Here is a 21,572-nt window from a genome sequence, read left to right as displayed (position 1 = left end):
CTCTACCCTCACACAATTTACCAAGGCGTCTGTTATATGCCTAGTTCCTGCCCTCAAGGAATCTACAATCTGGGGAAGACAAAAAAATGTAGATAATTATAATTTGACACAAAGTGAATTAGTGGTTGTAATAAAAGGTAGAGAAGGAGAAAGACTCTGGAGACCTTAAGGATTATTAATTCCATCTCAGGCAGGCCAAGAAAGTAGTACTTTTGTTCTTTGTGCAAAATTAGGAAATACATAGATCTCATAGAAATGATTCCGAGGCACTTGTTTACTTAAAAAAATATTAACACAATGCAGCATTTAAAAAACCCAAAATATACTTTCTGTTCTTTCTTTCTTTCTTTATATGGCTGCACTGGGTCTTAGTTGTGGCACACGGGCTCTAGTTCCCCGACCAGGGATCAAACCTGGGCCCCCTGCATTGGGAGCGTGGAGTCTTAACCACTGGACCACTAGGGAAGTCCCCAAAATATAGTTTAAAGTTTTCTAATTTCTTATTCCTGTCTAATTATCATAATGAAAGCTTAAAGTGTCCCCTTTTACACCTATAACTCAGATTTTTCATCTACAGAAGACATGAAGAGGCACAACTGAGTAAGAGTAAAAAGAACTGCAATACACATATATTCCCAAAACATTTGTTTGATCCAGGATAACAAAATAGCTTAATTTAGGAGTCTCTCACTTCAATAAATTCAATTTCATTTATTTACAATTATTTGAAAGTAAATAAATAAATGCTACCCTGAAGCACCTGAGCTAAAACTAAGAAATCCAACATAAAGTTTAAAAGGCTTACAATATACACTTCAGTTGACAAAAATCACAATATTTAAATTAGCTACTTAATGCAGACTTTTTTTTCCCACTATGAATAAAAAAAGTTTGTCCTTAAGACTACTCAAAGGTACTTGATGGAATCTTTAAGGAAATCAAGCAATGAAATACTATCTTGGGAGAAAATATCACATTTAAATAATTCAGGGAAGACAGGAACATCAGATTTTTAGAAAACCTTGCGAATTTACTGAAAGCTCTATCCCTCTTCATTGGGCATTCATTGAATTTTTTCTCTCAAAGCAAGTAAAACATCCCAGACTGGGGTTTAGGAAGCAAAATAGATGATGATATCATTATTGCCCTATAGACACGTTGATTCAATCCTGAACACTTGCGGCAAACTGTCGTTCCCCACCCAAGAATGCAGTATGTTATGATAGGAGGATTGTGAGATGTGGAATCAGAAGACATCAATTAATGCCCCGGCTCTGCTACTTCCTAGCAGTGTGTCTATGAGCGAGTTTATTTAATCCTGCTAAGGCTCAGTTTCCTCTTTTGAAAACAGCGATAATAACTACTTCCCCAGGGTCCTTGTGAAGGTTAAAGATGGCATGTGAAAGCACACTGTAAACTATAAAGTATTATACAGCAACTTCAAATCCTTAATGAAAGAAAACGGTGAACAAATCAATGCCTAAGTAATTGTAAGAGGCTATATAAATATAAGGCATGAGTTCTACTAAGAACCTTTTAAATGGAATGTACGAAAAGTTATGTCATTTGCCCTATAATTATTGACTACAGAGTATAATAGATCTCCTTCATATATAAAAATTATAAGCCTTTAAGTCGAAGTAATTTAAGAAGGATGGGACTAACAAAAATCTGTCAGCCATTTTTTACCCATGACTCAGTTTGGCTCCTGCATAAGACCAGTTTCTAAACACAACTTGAAGAACGGCCAGGAGATTTTTTTTTTTAAATACAATTTTTACTTTATATCAGGACCACTTAAAAAAATAGCTAACAGCTTGTCAATATTGTCACATTCCTCCTACATTGCACATTTTTTTCATAAGCAATGCAAAATAAAAGGTGAAGAGGTAAAAAGTAAATATTATTGCTGAATAAAAGTTTAACCTCAATTTCACAGTATGTGATTGGTAAGTAAAAAGAAAGTCTGACTTTTGAAATATGTTGAAATGTGTCCTTTTCCCCAGTCTGTCTTCCCACAAAAGTGAACTTTATTTACATGGAGAGAGCAGGCGCCGATATTAAAGAAAGAAAGAAAGAAAGAAAGAAAGAAAGAAAGAAAGAAAGAAAGAAAGAAAGAAAGAAAGAAAGAAAGAAAGAAAAGAAAAGAAAAGAAATATATTTTCCCTCCATTTAAATTTAGCCAAATGAAATACCATCAAAAGTAAAAGCTTCCAGGGTCTCTGCATTTTTCTGAATTCTCTCATCTGCAGAGCACTTTGATCTGTCCCCAATTCTGTTTCCTCCCTAGCTCCTATGCCTGCCTTCGCTATAAAGGGAAAGCATCAGGAGAAAAGCAAACCCTCTCCCTAAACATCTGAGACACAGGAAAACAGATTTTCAAATAAGGGAATGAAAGGAAAGCAAACAAAACCTTGTTTGTTTGTTTTGTCATAAAAGGATATGGTGTACAACTGGGTCTGAATTCAGGGCGTCACCCATAGAAGAATCTTATGCCTATGAAGTCATCCCTAATTACAGAGTTTGACTAACAATACAGCAATTATGAAACCACTCCACTGGCTCCTTTAACTATACTTAAACCCTCAACACAAATCTTTGCTGAGAAAGGTGTACCTACAACTACCTACCTGAAACTATTACTCAAATTCTAAAAGGTATTTGATGGAGATGAGGAAAGGGGTGGTGGTGCCTGTTTTCATCCCCTAAGGTGATTCACGTTAGGAATGCTGCTGACTAAATAATCTACTTACTAATCTGTGTCATTCAGAACCACTCGGGTCAGGAAGCAGGGCACACAATGGGAAACTTAACCATAGATAATCAAGAGTTGATTACGAATTTTATATTTTTTTCTTGAAGTTGAGAGGAACTAAAAGATAAAAGCAGGGCATATTCACCATAGACATTATCCAGCCACTTGTATGCCAGGTAAACAGAATTGGTAAAGTGAGGCTGATGACTTAAAATCAGAGATTTGGCCACACACACTTAAGCTGGTAAGCTCGAATCATGAAGAAGAGAGGGTGAACAAAACATGGAAGAATACATTATTTGTAGTTGTGTATTTGTCACCTTCCTCTGTCCAAAACAGGCAGCACTTTGGAGCAGCCACACTTCACATACCTACCTGTACCAACAGAAACCGCCACCCTGCCTCCTCACTAGTAGGTAAGTCAACAGCACTAGTCTCCAGGTCAGATGGGCGTGCAACACTCTCAGCTAAAGCTCACCCACTCTCACTATGATTACTCAAGCTCTAGTGCCGCATTTCCAAATGACTTGAGAAGATTTCAACTTGAATGTCTATCATATTCACCCACTTATTCATTTATATTCAAGCCTTAATTGAAGGCTTAATATGTACCAGGCACTGTGTTGGCTGCTGCAGATATAGAGATTTAGGACCCAAAGCCTCCTCTCAAAGACCTTACTGTCCAGCGGGGAGAAAGATAGAAAAACAAAGACATAATATTAATGCCATCATCCTATTCACTGAGTGGTGGGGTGACAGTGGTGGGCTTCAGGAAAAGTTTTCCAGAGAAGGTGACTTTTGAACTTTATCTTAAAACATAAGTAGGGCTTCCTCAGACAGATATCACTGGTAAAGGCATTCCAGGCAGAGAGAAGATGATATTCTAGAGCTGTAGAAAGATAGTGTGGTTGGAGCACTGTGCCTAGGGTTTGAGAGAGACACAATTGGAGCAGAAGGTCAGGGTCTAATTTAGAAAGGCCACACTTAAAATCTGGACTTGACCCTCTGGTCAAGGGAGAAGCAAGGTCAGTGAGGAAAATTCCAGTCAGGAGAGTCTAAGTGTCTACATTTGAACTTACTGCCACATTATTTCTCCCCTTTTCAAATATCTCTCCTGTCAAATCAGGTCTCCTTTTCAACTTCCCTACTTTCCTCAGTCTCCAGGTTTACAAATTTGAGAAGTTTGGCCACAAGAAACCACTGGAGATTGAAGTAAATCACTAAGCTCTCTGGATTCTTCCATCATACCCCTTTATCATCTCATGTCTGGCCTTTTCCAAAGGCCTTTTAGCTGATCTATCTATGGTCCTTTCTCCCTCCAATGTAATCTCTACGCTGCTAACTTCCTGAAGAGCAGATCTAAGGTATGTTTCCTACAAAAGCAAGTCCTAACTTTTTTTTTTTTTTTCTTTTTGCGGTATGTGGGCCTCTCACTGTTGTGGCCTCTCCCGTTGCAGAGCACAGGCTCCGGACGCGCAGGCTCAGCGGCCATGGCTCACGGGCCCAGCCACTCCGCGGCATGTGGGATCTTCCCGGACCAGGGCACGAACCCGTGTCCCCTGCATCGGCAGGTGGACTCTCAACCACTGCGCCACCAGGGAAGCCCAAGTCCCAACTTTTAAGCACAACATCCTAAGCCCTACACTCTTCTGTATTGATACCTGTCTATCTTTCCAATGTTTCTTCCGATTACACACACTGCACACCCTGGAATCACACTCTCTTCACACCCTATTCCCCAAACAGGCCATGTATTTTCCCACCTCTGTTCCTTCTCCTCTGTGCTTCTCTCTAGTGGAATGCTGTTCACCTGTCTCCTATGTACTTTTCAAAAGCATCTTTGAGAAAGTCTCTTTGGAGTGTCCCCACCTGAGAGAAAAATTCTCTGTTCCCAGGACTCTCACAGAACTGCATGCTTTCTTCTGTTACAGCCAGTGCTGGATCCTTCCAGACAGCTCCAATTTTAAATATCTTACTGTCAGACCATATGTACTAATTTTTGAATGGGAAAATATAGTCACCACAAGGATAGCATTTAATACTACTATACATAAGCTCTCTGATGGGATGGAAGGGACCGTTTCCCATTCATCTTCATATTCCCAGCCCCTCTCACTGTGCCTACAGAGTAGGTAATATAAATAATTAATATAATAACATATCATTGTAAGTTTATACTATAGCAGCTAACATTCTTGGAGGACTAATTGTTTATACGGACTGTGTTAAATGCTTTATATATATTATGTAAGTTATTTCTCAGCAAAACTCTATGAACCACGTAATATTGTTATTTCCATTTTACGGAAAAGCAAACAGGATTACAGAAGTTGAGTAACTTGCCCAAAGTCACATGGCTAGAGAGAGGCAGAGCCAGGTCTCAAACCCAACTCCACCCGACACCAAAGTCAGCATTCTCAATCGTTATGCTGTACTGCATAGCTTCCTCAACCACGGCTTAGTGAATGAATTTGTCTCCCCACAGACTATAAACTTATTAAAGTAGAAACACAGCTTACTCATCTCTGTATTCACCACAGCACTCTATGCAGAGACACAATGCATTATCAGTAAATATCTTGAATCAAAAAAGGTCCACATCTAGTACCCACAACCATTTTGATCATGTCAGTCCCATTTCAGGAAGCTATAATTTCTTATGCCTAAACAGCTGGTCTAAACTTTGCCTGGTATTCCTGGTCCTCTAGTGTTCCTACGAGTCACATCTAACCAGTTTAACCTTTCAACAACACTCAAAATTAGCTTTTTGATCACAACCATCCTCCTGAACGATACCCGTCCTATTAACTCCTACATCAGCATCTTTTATCCTGCCGGCACTACCTCCTGCCCTCCCTGCTAGTAAGAACTCCCTCTCTCTGTATCTACCTTTTACACTTATAATGCCCTCCTCTTTATTCCTCTTATCTTCTTATCCAAATCCTACTCATCCTTCAAGTCTCAGCAGAAGCCTCATCCGCTCCCAAAACACATTTCCCAGTGACTCCACACCCCTGCTGACCTTTCTCTTCAACTCCCACAGGATCTAGAATCTTGCCACAAAATTTAGCAGTTTAATTATAGACTTCCTCCTATAGTTATATAAGTGGATGTGAGTACAGTCTGGCTGGGACATCCATCATCCTACTAGATTCAGTTCATCTGCCTCCTCCATACTGATCCTCAAACTTGGTCCAAGAGAATAATCTTCCCCAATCAAAGACAACCATTCTTTCACCAAGAGCACACAAATACTTGTCTAATTACTTGCTCTGCAAGTCTTATTTCAAGATTGTTTGTTTCTCAAGAACAGAGTCTAAACTTCATCTTCCTCTCGGATACTCCCACAATGATAATCCATTGCTGGATGCTGGGTACAGAGGTATGGCTCAAAAATGATTCCAGTTGACTGCAATGTTTTGAGGGTGGTGATAATCTGCAACATACCCAATATTCAATGATTACTGAAATTATATTAGGGAAGAAACAAGAGCCTAGGGTAGTTGAGTGACTTTGCCCAAGACACAGAGCTGTGCAGCAAATGTAAAATTAAAAAAAAAAAAAAAAAAAGAGTATGTGAGAGAGAAGGCAATTAACTACTCGTACCGTAAAAATAAAAACAAAAAGGCTACACACTGCTTTGTGGAAAGAAGGCTCATGCCTATTATACCCTATGGAAGATAATTTAAAAACTCCTAAAAAAAAAAAAAAAAAAAAAAAAAAAAAAAAAAAACTCCTAACCAGGAATTCCCTGGCAGTCCAGTGGTTAGGACTCTGTGCTTCCACTGCAGCGGGCACCGGTTCGATCCCTAATCAGGGAACTAAGATCCCACATGCTGCATGGCACAGCCAAAAAACAAAAACAAAAACAAAAAAAACCTCCTAACAAATGTGACCATCATATTGAGAAATATGAACGGTTGCCAGAAAATGCAGTTCCTTTCAGCTAATTCGTTTTTATTACTTGAAGGAGGGATTCACTTAATCCTTGAACTGAAATCACCAAAACTGTAACTGTGTAAAATATATAGAATATTGGCAACGGGTTCAGTAGATACTATATATTATAGAGTTCTAAAATTTCTTTCTTCAAAATACTGGTGTTAAGTGAGTTCTGACAATAAAACAGGCCATACTTTTTAAAAAGAAGGACATGAATGCTGACCTTCTCTTGTGGCACATTCATTCCTATATATGACATGTTTCTGCTTCCCTGTATTTAATATCCCTTAATTTCAGCCACTTACATGCTAACTACTGTAAACAACCATTCCCATTGTATCAGTGCTAATAACTTAGTACAAATGTAAGCAAACACTCAAGTAGCAATGTGACGATTTGATTTTGAGTTTAGGATTTCTTTTTTCATACATAAGCCATCACTGTGGTACTCCTAGTTTTTTTAGTGATTAGTTTTTTACCTTACAGCTGATTTTTCTCCAGGGGCAAGCGGCTTGGAGTTTTGTTTGCTTACTTTTAGAAAACTTTAATGGAATCTTGGTAAAGGAGCAACTGTAATAATTTAAGAGGTTATATGCCTCTTTCTCAATTTAATGATCTGTTGCTCTGAAAGTCACAAGTGAGTCAAACTCTAACTGGTCTCACCTGTGTCACAGGTTTCTAGTCCTGAAACTTTAGGAAAGGTAAAAGCAGACAGAAGAAGTGGTGAAGGATTTTACTGTTTATTATTCCAGCACCTCAGCATTATTAAAAATTGTTCGTTATAGTCAACGTGGAGAGCAGACTTCTGTGATGAAAGCAACATTCAACATGTAGAACATACTTTACTTAACGAGGTTGTTTTTCAGGCCTAGACCCTCTGGTAATTCTACTTGACATTTCAGCTGCAAATTGGTAAAACTACACAGAGGACATTGATAGATAACCCCAATAGAACAGACAGTATTTTCCCATGAGGCACTGTTATATATGCTGTTAGGCTGTACAGGATTCGGGACTAGAGAATAAAGCAGCTGGCTGATGGAACACACATCTGGATACATTTAGCAACTATGCTTCTACAATTCATTTAGATTAAAATAATAGGAACACAAAAACATATCATTTTGGTAACATAGCACACTATTTCAGGGACATTTGTGAAATGACCTAAAAAGCCTTACTTACTATTTACATGACAAAATACGTTTCAAATTCCAAATCAATTGAGCAATGAACTCTGGAAGGTTCTATCAGGGACTGAAGGCTAACTCTCCCTTTTATCCAACCTCAAGTAGCTGCCTGCCTATAAGTGCAATTTTGCTTTGGATGTACCCAAAAACATTAAGGAGACTGAAACATTAGCTCACTATATTTAATGTGAAGAAGGGATTGCTATCTCCTGCGTGTATGCTGCTCCAACAATGCCCATGGATGCATGAGAGAGGGTGAAGGTTTATTAAGAAGGGCAAGGGAGCAGAGGCGGCTGTTATTTGCCAAGTAATGCGCACAGAGTTAAACTAGCCCTCTTCCTACTTCCCTAATACCTACAACCAATTAAGCCACCTCAAATGTTCTGTCTGTGTTGTTTTAAAGGAGATGCAGCATAGGGTTCTGGTTGCTAACCAGTGACACCCCTTCCCCAATTACAGGAGCTCCCCACCCCCCAGCGTGTCCCACCATCTACTTCTCTATCTCCTCCGCTAGGCTGTGAGCTCCCTGAAAGCAGGGCTGGTACCTCATTTGACTTTGTATCTTGGCTCACAATAAGCCCCTACTAAATGTTTGTTGAATGAACTGATGTTCGAAAGTAGGGAAAGTGAACAGACTTAAACATACTGCAGGCTAAGTAGTTGTCACGCGTGGTTTTCAACATGCATACTCTATAGAGAAAGCTGGGAACAAAATAGTCAAGACATAATAATGTTCCCACATTCTTCACAGGCACTTGGCCTGTTAGCATGCTTTAACTATCTACTGGTCTTTAATACTTCAAGATACTACAAAACTCTTCAAGATGTTTGCAACCTGTTCTTTGAATTTAGCTGAAAGTCAAACAAAGGTTTTTTTTTCTTTCAGAAACAGTTTTTACTTGGCAACAATTTTGGCAATCAAGCAGCACATTTCACCTTTACAATAATATACATCACGCACACATCATGTTTTGACAAACGTGCAATTTATAGATAAATGTATCATTTAGAAATAAATGTAAATTGCTGCAAACTAAAGCTGTACTTAAAAATTTTATTATGAAAATTTTCAATGTATACAAAAGAGAAAATGTACAGCAAACACCCATAATCCCATCATCCAGATTCTACATTTATCAGATTTATCAGGATTTCCACACTGATTCTCTCTTCCTGTCCTCTTCTTTTCCCTTGCTTCCTCCCTCCCTCCCTTCTCGACCCCCCTTCCCTATCTCCCCCTCCCCTACCCTCTCTCTCTCCCCCACCTCCTGAATTACTGTAAAGCAAACCCCAGACATCCCATGAGTGATTTCACCCTACTTAGCTATTAAATGAGTTCATTTCCTGGAAACACCTCTATTCTGTTCTAGGATCTAGCATAAGCTAGATTCTAATTGATCTTTTTTTCAAGTACCAATATCTGTGAGTCACTTAAACCCCAAAGGGTGCCCAATCCTGTGTCATTTCCTGGAGGAATATCAACTACTTCCATTTTAAGTAAAAGTTTACTTTCCTCTTTTTGTCTTAATAAAGATAAGATCTTTAAGCAATGGCTATTTTAAAATAAGTTAATAATTTTTCCCATAGAAACATTCACATCAATTAAGTCAGATTGAAGACATTCTTTAAATTCTTGCTAGACAAGAGTTTTGTAGATATTTAATATACATCTTAACCGTATTCTAAAAGCCCCCTTTCCTATTATGAAGAATACTATATCAAACCCAAAGACACAACAAAGTTATACCTCTACTTCCCCATCTTTACAAAGCTAAGAAGTATTAACTCCTTGGATTGAAATAGCACATTCTTCTTTTAAAAGGTCCAATCCCTTTATTTCCTAAGTAAACTCTGACATTTTCCAAAAATATCTGAATAATTTATGAAAAAAACATATCTGCTGCTAATGAAATTAATTAACCATCACACTTGAGGAGTAGTTCCATTCTCCTTTCCTGTGAAAAATAACACGGAAGCCAAGGGCAACCTTCAGGTATATATCTCTCACAAGGCAAGATCAGACCAGTTAACTCAAGACAAAATATTATGATGTACAACTCAGAAATCACTAGAGATAAAATTTCAGCTTAGACTTTGAGCTAAGCTGGAAGTTTATCTATTAGTCACTAAAATGGCCTCTTGCAGTGTAACATACCCTGCTTATATGTTCTCAAATATGGTACTTGTTAATTGAGAAAACTAGACTCTTTTGTTTCATACTTCACTTTTTACCTCATACGGGTGTAGTTAAGTACAACTAATTTGAGAGGTTACCCTTGATTCGGAGTCGAGATTTATACAACCAGCTATATTGAAATAGGAGAAATAAAACATATGATCACTATGTGATAGAAAACTCTGGTGAGTTTGTGAGCATCAGAAATCACTATCACTACCATATTATAGTAACACCACCAAAATCTCATCACCAATGATTTTCATGTATTTTGGCAAGTATGAATAAACACCAGTACAACTGTTTGTCATAAGTTATTTTGTAAGAGTAGAATATCAATCTGTTTGCCATATTCTGTCATGACAGCTACCCTCAACTTCTATTTCACAGAATTTTGAAAAACCATTTAACAGTGATCAAAAGTATTTGAAATTCCATTCCCCTTCGCCCCACCCCAAGATATAAAGTAAGAGTTTCTGTCATTTAAACCTTTGGCATCTGACTTGATAGATACAGCTATATAATTAGGATTACAAAACCGATTTTTAAAAAGTACAAAGTCCCTAAAATATTCCCCAAATAAAGAAAAGACAATATATAGAGAGAGAACAAGTCAGATTCTAAACTTCAAATTTTTCTCTTAAAACAAATTTGCTTCTACTTGAATACATAAGATTTAGAAAGCGTCTCCAAATGTGTAACTACCCAAACACATAATAAGGATTTCGAGATGTTTAAAGTAAATTTCTGCTTAAATATTCCATAATATAAAAGTTAGAGCCTAACGAAATAATATTAAAATTGTTACCCTTCCGGGATGAGAGCAAACCTGTTGTTTCTTTCTCGCAGCACTAAACAGAAGGAACCTCCCACGCCCAGAACGCCAATCTGGAAACCCAACATTCTTCTCACAATTGCAACTTTAGAGAGCAAGTCATAACACTTCCTGCTAGAGAGAGAGAGCACCCTGACAAAGCTATGATACAATACTTACGAATCCCCTTCCTGTCAGCCTCACAGTATTTTGCCAAGTATTAACAAATTCGAACTTCACAACATTTAGAGAAAAGTGAATTTTTTCATTGCAGCTCCACTGAAATCATGCAAGAACACAAGGGAATTTAAAGTTGGTTCAGGTCGAATAGCTACAACCCACATACCTATTTAAAGTTTGAACATTAGCCAAGTAACCTGCTTATTTTAGAACACATGGAACCAGCTTCTCCCCAGAGGCCAAGTCACTCGTCCATAGGAAAGTGCATTACTTAGAAAGGCAAATGAACTGTCCCAGACCACTTACGTTCTATTATTCATCTCGATCCATACTTACGTCTTTATACAACACTTACACTCCATATGCTAGGTGTCAGAGCATTAACTGCGAGTATCTATATCTTGTTTTCTGTTGAATACATAAGCTGTTAAGTGTAGGAACTATATTTTCTACCAGCCTAGCATACAGGAACGAAACCAATACTTGACGAACTGAATTTTCTATTGAGAGGCAGTACTGCTGAGTAGTTTAGAGTTCTGGAGCCAGACTGGGTTCAGATCCTGTCTCCACAATTTTCTAGGTTGTCTTTGGACAAACTGCTTAAGCTCTTGTGCCTGTTTTCTCATCCAGGGATGATAATAGTAACTACATCACATAATGATAACTATTTTGTACATTGTTGTGATGCTCAAATGATTTAATGTGCGTTCAAATTTTAGATCATAGCCTGGTAAATTGTAAGCACTAGGTATGTGATAACTGCTATATTCTTATTATTGCAATTTGTTTTTTTAACTGGTCTAGCAATTCTAATCAGTTAATTGTTAAATGAAGCAACTGGTTAGCTATGAGTTCTCACCCTTTATGGGAGAGAACAATAAATCAATAGGAGTACTGTGCTAGGTTCAGGAGACCATTTCTAATACTGACATAGGGCAAGTCAATCATTTGAAAGGAAATGGAGTGCAATGGGAGCATCAGGGCCTTAGGAATCAGACTGACTTCAACTCTGTGTGACCATGAACACATCACTTAGCTTCTCTGAGCCCCAGGTTCCTATCTATAAAAATGGAACTAATTCCATGAACTTCAGAGGGTTGCGATGATGATTAAGTGAGATAAATGCATAAGGGGGTCTGGCTCCAGCAAGGTGCTCAGTAAGTGGCGGCCATCGTTATAATCTGTCTGGGATATAATATGCATGATACCATCTGCTCTACCTACCTAATCTGCTCTACCTATCTAATAAGTATGAAAGTGAGATAATAGATCCTTCAGTCCTTTATAAATAATATAAAACAAAGTGAAGCGTTTTATGCTAACATTGAAATCTCAGAATAAGGAGGCGACTCACATTGCAGTCACTTGTAAAAAGCATCAGGACAGCCCACATCAGGAGGCAGAGTGTTCTCCTGTCCTCATCACTAACCACCATTAGCAGACACTGGATTACATTTTGTCTCCTTAATGGAAGCACTTTATTTCATCAATCACAAAAACTGCATGAACTATCAAAAGGCAACGCAATCCCGAACAGAAGGAATAGAGCGTCAGGAGTCAGAGGACGTGTTTTTCCACCTGTTTTCATTGCTGACTCACTATATGAAGTCTCTTCAACTTTCCTGAGTCTCAGTTTCACCATCTTTGAAACAAGCATAGCACTAGCTGCCTGTAGCCAGTCAGGGAATATGTGGGGTAGTAAGGAATGCTCAAGCACCTTGAGCTAACTGGAAGAAAGGGTATACGTGTATGTATTATCATGCATTTCCAGGGAAAACTGGGGCACAGGCAATTGCCTCCGGTAAGAAGACAGTATCAGTGACAGGCCAGCAATGTTGGGTTTCCCCAGCCTTACTTTTCTTTAGCCACACTTGTCACTTCACAACACTTATATGGGTCTGTCCCAAGTGCTATTAAATTAACTTCCTCGGGCTTCCCTGGTGGCGCAGTGGTTAAGAATCCACCTGCCAATGCAGGGGACACGGGTTTGAGCCCTGCTCCGGGAAGTTCTCACATGCCATGGAGCAACTAAGACCGTGTGCCACAACTATGAGCCTGCACTCTAGAGCCCACGAGCCACAACTACTGAGCCCGCGTGCCACAACTACTGAAGCCTGCGTGCCTAGAGCCTGTGCTCCGCAACAAGAGAAGCCACGGCAATGAGAAGCCCATACACCGCAACAAAGGGTAGCCCCCGCTCGCCGCAATGAAGACCCAATGCAGCCAAAAATTAAAAAAAAAATAACTTCCTCAATGATCACGCTACCCAGAAACAGCTTCCTTGTCTTTCCCTTTCTTGGTCATCTGGAATGTATATGCTTTCTAGCTTTCTGAACTCTAAGGCTAATCTTTGATCACAGTGAAATCTGTCAACACCCAGTTGTTGATTTTAAAGTCTATTCACCATAACATGATAGAATTCACTTCAACTGCAAAATATTGTGGTGAAAGTTCTAGGAAAGGATATTCCCTTTAAAAATGGACATCTTCTACTTAGTAAATACCAGGACATTTCCTGAAAGACTGCTGTATCACATCAGTAGTTCAGCCAGTTTTGGCCTGCAGCCCATGCTGTAACCTTCTAAATGTCTCATCATATGACGTATGTGCAGGTGTGCGGGGCCAAGGGGGGGTATTGGCGTTTGTGTATGTGTGTATGTGTGTGAACAGCATCTCTGTTTTTACTATGGGTAATGAAAATTGCTTTGGGAACAGAAGATGGTGGCAAGGGTTATGTAATCCATTGCACATTTTTATAAACAGGCCACAGAATGAAAACAACTTTTACATTTCCAAATTCATCATGATGAATGCTGGGGAAAGTCAACAGAAACCAACCTATGTTTTATCTGTACATGTAAAGTGCACAAGCTCTCACTCTCTCTCAAATGTTACAAACAAATCCATAAAGTTAAAAGTTCACACACGCACCTATGGACACATACACCCTTCAGGGTGGAAAGGAAGGAAAGAGGCACACCCAAAGCTGCATGAGCATTTCATAGACGTATCAGTGTAATCTGCAGTTAGGACACAAGACCTAGACACAGTATTTTTAAAGTCTCTTCCAACTTTCATTCAAACATCATCCTCTCCCCACCACACCCAGTACGGGTTATATTCTTTCCATGTGTGACACGTACAATGGAGGCCTCTCCCACTGTGCTTAATGCCACACCTCAGTAACAGTGATCTATCGTCCTTTAATGGAACAGGATTTTACCCATCTTCATGACTTATAAAGTAAACAAACAAATAACACTCACAGTGAGTGAAACATCAAAGCAAAGGGATCTAATGTAAAACAGGTACCAAATTAACACGGAGGATATTGCTACTGTAATTTTGCGCTATATTGGAAAGTTTAGGAAATTTATGCCAGGAACAGTATTAGGTACACAAACTTCCTGTTGCGTGGCTGTGTCAGTTTTAACAATCAGGTAGATCTGGTTTACGTGATGACTGGGCGGGGGTTAAATAAGCCACAAGAACATCTTAATTTCAATATTCCAAGGGCTGTCTCCCCAACAGTAAATATTTGTGAGCTCTGTTTTTGCATAACAAAGTAATCAACCTTTTAAAACAGGATGTCTTATTATATATTAAATTATATACCTTGCCCTAATGCCCTAAAACAAAAGGCTGAAATAGGGCTTCCCTGGTGGCGCAATGGTTGAGAGTCCGCCTGCCGATGCAGGGGACGCGGGTTCGTGCTCCGGTCCAGGAAGATCCCACATGCCGCGGAGCGGCTGGGCTCGTGATCCATGGCCGCTGAGCCTGCACGTCCGGAGCCTGTGCCCCGCAACGGGAGAGGCCACAACAGTGAGAGGCCCGCGTACCGCAAAAAAAAAAGGCTGAAATAAATAGAAGGATTTAAAGCATGGGTCCTCCAAAAATTATCAGTTGAACTATACATGGGATAAGGAAGTGATTTGGAAGACATCTGTGGTGACTATATACAGTTAACAACACTGAACTGCATATTTCAAAGTTGCTAAGAGAGTAAATCTTAAAAGTTCTCATCACAAGAATAAAAAAGTAACTGTGGGGTGGTGGATGTTAACTAGACTCATTGTAGTAATCATTTCACAATATATACATATATTAAATCATTTCGTTGTACACCTTAAACTAATACAATGTTATATGTCAATTATATTTCAATGAAACTGGGGGGGACATTGTGTTCTGTTCATAGCTAATAAAATCATACAAAGAAATAACTCATATGCTCTACACCTTCCTATCCTGAGAGTCTCTCATTCAAAAAAAGGATAGGGAAGGAAAAGAAACAAAAAAACCCAACTAACCGAGCAGCTCCTAAACTTTTTGGCCTCAGGACCTGAGGACCCCAAAGAGCTTTTTGATATATGGGTTAGATCAGTGTCTTTATCATATTAGAAGTTACAACTAAGAAAGTTTAAAGATATTTATTTAAAAAAAATTAAACCCACCGCATGCTAATATAAATAACATTTTAAAATGAAAACTATATTTTTAAAAAATGTAGTGGGAAGAGGCAGGGCATGCCTCGCTCCTGCGGATGTCTCTTGCTTCAACACTGTTTGAATGGAACAGACCCAGGGACGCCCCCTTTTCCAGCCTCCAATCACCCTGGAACCTCTTTTCCAGTCACACCCTTAGGAACCAACCACTATGCCGTCCTCGGCCTCCGGAACCAGCCAGCACCGTTTTTTTGGGAGCTTAGCTCCTTACTGCTGATCAACCATGAGCTCCCAGATTTGTCAGAATTATTCCACCCAGGTGGAAGCAGCCGTCAACCACAGGGGTCAACCTGCATCTGGGTCCTCCTACACCTACCTCTCTCTGGGCTTCTATTTCTACCGCGATGATGTGGCTCTGGAGGACGTGGGCCAGTTCTTTGCTGAGTCCACCATTGAGAAGGGCAAGGGCGCCCAGCATCTCTTGAAGATGCAAAACCAGCACAGTGGCTGTGCCCTCTTCCAGGAGCGCAGAAGCCGTCCCAAAATGAATGGGGTAAAACTCTGGACAATAAGGAAGCTGCCACAGCCCTGGAGAAGAACCTGAGCCAGGCCCTTGTGGACCTGCACCCCTGGGCTCTGGCCGCGCAGACACCCACCCGTGACACTTCCTGGAGAGCCGCTTCCTGGAGGAGCAGCTGAAACTCATCAAGCAGATGGCGACCACCTGACTAACCTCACCTCCCACTAGCGCAGGCTGCCGCCGGGGTTGGAGTGCGGGGGGGGGGGAGGGGGCTGCTGAGCCAGTAGCCCTTCCAAAGGCTCACCCTCAAGTACGACAGGGGCCTCTGCAGCCCAACGGTCTTTGAGGGGCCCCTCTGCATCCCTCTGGTGTCAGGGCTTCTGCCTAAGCCCCTCTCTGCAGCCCTAGGCAGCTTTTTGACCACCCTGGGGCCCTCACCTAAGCCGTGGGCCAAATGGAAACAAAGGTTTTTGCAGGAAAAAAAAATAGAAGAGTATATTGTTTACATCTTTGTTTAACTAAATACAGTGACAGCTGGATTTTCATATCTGCTTCTGCATTGTCTGTTGCAATATGTTGTTTTGATTCAAGTATATGAAGAAAACAGGGCCTCCCACAGATACGTTGTTTGGAAAAAGGAAGTATTTTAGGAGCCTTTTCGGATAATTATGGATATTCTTCTTTATAATACCACGCCAAAACTGGGTAAGTGCTAGTTTCTTAAATAGTTGTTGCAGTGTGGAATCTGATATCAGATCAATGACGTTATCATACTCTGTTAACGTTAAAATTCATTGGTCTATCTTGCACTTTATTTTTTTGTACTTTTTTTTTTTTTTTGCGGTACGCGGGCCTCTCACTGTTGTGGCCTCTCCGTTGCGGAGCACAGGCTCCGGACGCGCAGGCTCAGCGGCCATGGCTCATGGGCCCAGCTGCTCTGCGGCATGTGGGATCTTCCTGGAATGGGGCACGAACCCGTGCCCCCTATCTTGCACTTTAAATGGACCTTTTACCCATGCTTGATTTCAGAACATCATGCACTGATCATATGGAACAATACTGTTTGACTAGTACAGATGTGTTGTCACACTTCATTTTACAATATCTAACAAATCACTTCCATTAAAAACACCACCAACCTCATTAGAAAAGTCTAAGTATTGATGTATGGTGGCTGACGCAAGTTTTCAAGAATTTGAATTTTTGCTTGAAATCTCTAACTTTATCATTGGCAACAAATACTCCCAGCCGTTTTCCTTGCAGTGACTAGCACACTTGATTCACTTTTGATAACATATCTGCCAAATATTCAGGTCTGAATTATCAGTTAATGCGTCATTCGCTCTTTCGAGTAAAAATGGTTTTCTGTTTTCTAAAAGTGCAGCTAGTTTAGCTTGCAAATCAAAAAACTGCACAAGTGCTTTTCCTCAAGACAATCATTGTAAATCCATATGCAGCAGAAATGTTTTTATGTACTTCCCATTTCATCACACAGAATATTGAAAAGATGTATACCCAAGAGTTGAGATTTAATAAAATTAATTTTTCCTGCTTAATCAAGGACATTCATTAATGAACTGCATGTTATAGGTATGTTTCTAACAGGAAGGGTATGGTGTTGAATACAAAGACTACTCATACAGTGTGGGGCTAAGGCACTAGCAGTTTTACCCACCATTGCTTCTGTCAGTATAGTGAAAAAGCAAAGAACATCTTAGTGTTATTATACAAGTAATTTTGATCTCCAAGGGACTCTGTGGCATACTTTTCTATTGAGAACTGGTGCTTTATTTGGTAATATTTATGATGGAGTCATCTAATTTTAGAGACAAAAAACATAAGGTCCATAGGTTTTTAACAAGAAATTTCAAAACTGAGAATGCAATTACCAGAATAGGTTTTAACGCGAGTTCTGTTCTGTTGAACTGTGAAAAGAAGAATTCATTGATTAATATCAATTCTGAGGGGACCAATCTATAGCTTATTTACTCCAAAGAATATTTTGCAGAATCAGGTTCATGTCCATGAGATGGGAATTTATCACAATAGTGTAGTTTTTAGAAACTTTTAATACATTTTTTAAAAGATTAAGAAAGACAATATGTTATAAAACTACTTAAAAATATCCAGTTCATAGGTAGCAAATCAGATTTTTCTTCTGATAATCAGTAACAGTTTCTTTCTCTGATACTAGAAAAGAAAGGCTTTGAAAGTTAGACTCTGTATGAAATGCAGAATTATAACTTTTAAAATATTAAAAATGAAGTGAACTATAGTATTTATGTGTAAAATAATATGCAGGTTATTTGAAAGCAAATCCCAAACAACAAAAAAGGGGAGAGAAAAGATGAAATATAAGAACATCAAATATTGATAAACTGTTGTGGGGGGGTTCCTTATGCTATTTTACTTTGTATGTTTGAAATTTTCCATAAAAGTAAGCTTTTAAAAATTCCATGAGCTTATAAAAAAGTATTTTGTATTTTGGAAAGCAAAAATAAAATTCCTGACTCATATTCATTCGTTACCACGAACACTGAATGAACATCCACTCTGTAAAAGGCACTGTACTTAGATGGCATCAGGAAATAGAAAGATTTATGAAATATGCCTTTTACATTCAAGGAGCTCAGAGTGTCTGTGTCCATATATGTAACTGATTCCCTAAAATGGGTATAATGCCTCCACTATGACCATTCTAAGGGGTACTTATACTATTACAAAGCACAGCTTGAGCCAACTGAACTGCAAATCAGGATAATGCAATTTTAAGGGAAAAAAAAAGGAAACTGGCATGAAAAGAAAATACAAAAAGGAAACTTAAAAAATAAGAAATGAGACTCTCTTTGGTTTTCCTCTATAAAAGGAAACCAACAAGAGATGTGAGCAAATATGGGCATGACCACATCATTTTTCCACCACAACCCCATCATCTTATTTTACTTCAGGACAGGAACCATCATGTCATCTCCTTTGAGTCAGCTCTTGTACTACTCACATAGGCAAAAATAACTGAGCAATACATTCACTTCCCATGGTGAACATTAAATACATTAAGTATTCTATAATTCTTCCAATGAAAGAAGACAGCAGTTACAGATTCCATATTTTAATTTTCAGGGCTACTATGTCCATTCACACCGCCCGCCCCCCCCATATAAATTAAGACCATCCTAAAGAATAAATCCACAAGTTAAATCAATAACATTCCTCAGTTACTCAAGGGGTCTAATTTTAACACTGATAAATGAAAAATAAAAGTGAGAATCAAAAAAATCAAACATTTACTTTAACTATCATCTTCCAGCTTATTGCCATATATTCCAAACAAATTATCAATTTTTCCCTATTCAAACTTCAGGTAAAATGTGCAAGAGTTCTCAAAACTCATTCAATGTAGGTCTTTAAAAGCTGAGTGATAGATTAAAGGATTTAAAATTGCTCCACTGTTTTCATCTTTAATATTTATTAAGCTCTATGAGGGCAGTGATTTGTCTTTTCACCAATCTATCTCAAGCATCTAGAACAGTGCCTGGCACACAGTAGGCACGCAATAAGTATCTGTTAAGGAGGGTGGGGGTGGGGGGATTGGATGAAAGCAATCAAAAGGTACAAACTTCCAGCTGTAAGATAAATAAGTACTAGGGATGTAATGTACAATATGAGAAATTAACACTGCTGTATGTTATATATGAAAGTTAAGAGAGCAAATCCTAAGAGTCCTCATCACAAGGAAGAAAAATTTTTTCTTTCTCTTTTATTTTGTATCTATATGAGATGATAGATATTCACTAAACTTACTGTGATAATCACTTCATGATGTATGTAAGTCAAATCATTATACTGTACACCTTAAGGCTGTACGTCAATTATGTCTCAACAAAATGAAGAAAAAAATTCAGGAACAAATATTTACTTTCAAATGAAAAAAAGTATCTGTTAAATAAATTTGTGATAATAACATTGCATGCTAAAGCAATTAAACTCACTGTCATGTGCTATAGTGGTGTATTACATAATAAAGAATAAACTTTTAGCGCTTTTAATGCAAATCACATAAATAAACATAAAAGACATCTACTCTTGTCCCATTGGGTAACCCTACAAAACAGGGTGATTCCTAAGAAGTAATCCAGCCAAAGAAACGGTAGGTTACACCTTTCTAGTGGCACCGAATCCATGATCATATTTGGCAGCTGAATGATTTTCTAATTCTCCACTTTTCGAAAATAAAGGCATTTCAGAGAAAAGTGGAATGGAAGGTATAAAGAACTCTGAATTTTATCAAGTTTTCCTTCAAAATTGCCACACACACAAAAAAGAAAAATCGCACTTAAGCTGTCAAGATCTCAATGCTTTAGCTTTCTTAACTTTAAAACGACTACTTTTTGACCTCACAAGGAATCACAAAACCTTCAAAAGAAACAGCCGCTTCAGCATTTCCTGCCTGTCTGCCCTAGTCCAAGATTAACCTTGTCAGTTTTTAGGAAGACTTATAAAACTCCTTTAAATGACTAATTCAGATGAAGTGGTAACATGAAACCACAGTTTATAAGACGCTGGTTTCTACTTGTTACCAGATGTTGCCATCACTTCAAAGTGTTAAATGCATTCATGAAGAGGTTCAGATATATTTGCATGTGGAATATTTTCTGACTTCTGCTATTACTGTGAAGACAGAGGAAAACTGTTGCCTTGTTGTCTAATAAAACATCTTTAAGGTTGCCAATATTCACATCAAGAATCACCAAGTACTCTGTCGGTCTAATTCCTCCGTGTAATTCTTGCAAGCACATATATATATAAACACTTTAAAAACACACCACAGGGACTTCCCTGGTGGCGCAGTGGTTAAGAATCTGCCTGCCAATGCAGGGGACACGGGTTCGAGCCCTGGTCCGGGAAGATCCCACCTGCCACAGAGCAACTAAGCCCGTGCGCCACAACTACTGAGCCCTCGCTCTAGAGCCCGCGAGCCACAACTACTGAGCCCGCCAGCCACAACTACTGAAGCCCACGCGCCTACAGCCCATGCTCCCCAACAAGAGAAGCCACCACAATGAGAAGCCCGTGCACCACGACAAAGAGTAGCCCCCGCTCGCCGCAACTAGAGAAAGCCCATGTGCAGCAACGAAGACCCAACGCAGCCAAAAATAAATAAATAAATTAAACAAAACAAAAACACACCACAAATTAATTCCATTTCTTTGGGAGCTTGTCATGAAACAGCCCGCTTAAAGATCTAGCTGAAAAATCCAAATGTGTGTGTGTTTGTGTGTATGTGTATACTTTTGGAGTTGCTTTTTTAGACAAAACAGTAAACAGTCACTAGCTTCACATAGTTCAGGGTTCCTTTGCCAGGATAACTCAACAATTGCACTAGGTTTTCTGCTTCTACACATTCTTCTCTGGTTATGTTAATTTCTTTGGTTATGTTGCCATTGGGGTTTTATTAGGTTAATTAAAAATGTTTTTTAATCTCCAGAGAGAGTTTAAGGCAACAACAATGGTTGCTATTTTCTACACATAATGGTCATTGTTAAGTTTTGG

General features: G+C 39.0%; 1 protein-coding gene across 4 annotated transcripts in view; it reads right to left on the bottom strand.

Moving 5' to 3' along the window:
* PLS3 (plastin 3) overlaps positions 1 to 21,572 on the bottom strand; it is a 92,440-nt gene that overhangs the window by 49,770 nt on the left and 21,098 nt on the right. Inside the window, exon 1 of one of the 4 annotated variants that reach the window (XM_004283977.3) lies at positions 10,872 to 11,002. The exons of 2 other annotated variants lie outside the window; for them this stretch is intronic. The gene's annotated coding sequence lies outside the window, so the exon portion shown is untranslated. Of the gene's footprint in view, positions 1 to 10,871; positions 11,003 to 21,572 lie in introns of those variants that run through there. One more of the 4 variants, XM_033413343.2, reaches the window with a different exon arrangement.

Source organism: Orcinus orca, chromosome X, assembly GCF_937001465.1.
Source record: "Orcinus orca chromosome X, mOrcOrc1.1, whole genome shotgun sequence".
Classification (NCBI taxonomy): domain Eukaryota; kingdom Metazoa; phylum Chordata; class Mammalia; order Artiodactyla; family Delphinidae; genus Orcinus; species Orcinus orca.
Note: the sequence above shows the minus strand (reverse complement) of the source record. Positions and strands in the feature narration are given on the sequence as shown.